This window comes from Elephantulus edwardii, unplaced genomic scaffold (genome assembly GCF_000299155.1).
Source record: "Elephantulus edwardii isolate Elephantulus edwardi_28Jun2011 unplaced genomic scaffold, EleEdw1.0 scaffold00295, whole genome shotgun sequence".
Taxonomy (NCBI): domain Eukaryota; kingdom Metazoa; phylum Chordata; class Mammalia; order Macroscelidea; family Macroscelididae; genus Elephantulus; species Elephantulus edwardii.
Window position 1 is genome coordinate 3,047,236 of NW_006400045.1, and position 1,033 is coordinate 3,048,268.

Here is a 1,033-nt window from a genome sequence, read left to right on the forward strand (position 1 = left end):
TGATTTTCTAGCGGTTTTCAGAGGCACTTAATTACACAGGCGGAGATTTCCCATCCTTCTCCTGCAGAGCAGCTGGTGGCCTCGAACAGTGTGTCTTTGGGATTCCAGTGCAGTTTCTTGCCTCTAGGTCACGAGAGCTCCCTCATTGTTTTTAGAATTTGAAATGTAATTAAGTCTACTTTCTCTCCACTATTGAGAGTCTTCTTATTTTCATATAAATTTAATAGTAATCAGAAAAAAGGGAAAAAAGAAGAAAGAAAAAATATATTAAGGAACTGAATAGAAGGGGGGAAAAATAGTAATCAGGAAGAATAAAGAGTAGACGATCTAGCCCATGTTTTCCCAGGACTAAAAGTCAGTGAATGGTTTTTATGTGAACAATAGTTTATTTGTCCTTAGTGTTCTTCTGATTGCAGGCCAGGAGAAAGAGAGGAAGACTTCCAAAGAGATGGACTGGCACAGTTACTGTGATGATTGACTGGAGTATATCAGAGACAGTGAAAATTGTGCAAGAAAGGACAAGGTTCAGATCTCTTGTTTATAGGGTCACAATGAGTCACAGTCAACTTGATGGCACCTAACAACAATAGTGAACTTTTTTTCTACTCTACTGGCAGCTTCTGCAAACTTTTAAATTCTCTTTGACATGTTCAAAGAGAATTTGACATGTTCTCTTTGACACATACTCAAAACGTCATTATTCCCTTCAGATAAATGGTGTCTCCCACATCACTAAGAAAGCTAAAAATATAAGACATGAGCTCATTCAATTTCTTATTCTTCATGTGAAAATTATCTATATTTGTAGTCATTTCTACTTACTTCCTTTTAGTCTCAGAAACAAAGTCTTTTTCTTTGGTGCTGTAGACTTCATGCTAACCTGTATCATTTGACATCATGTGTGTCTTTCCAAAATTTTTAACGTTTTACAATGAATTTCTTTTTTTTCTATATTTTATTAATTTTCATAAACATTTACAGAGATTTTGGGTTTCCATTCATTCATTGTTGCACTATTCTCTCTACCCTCCTC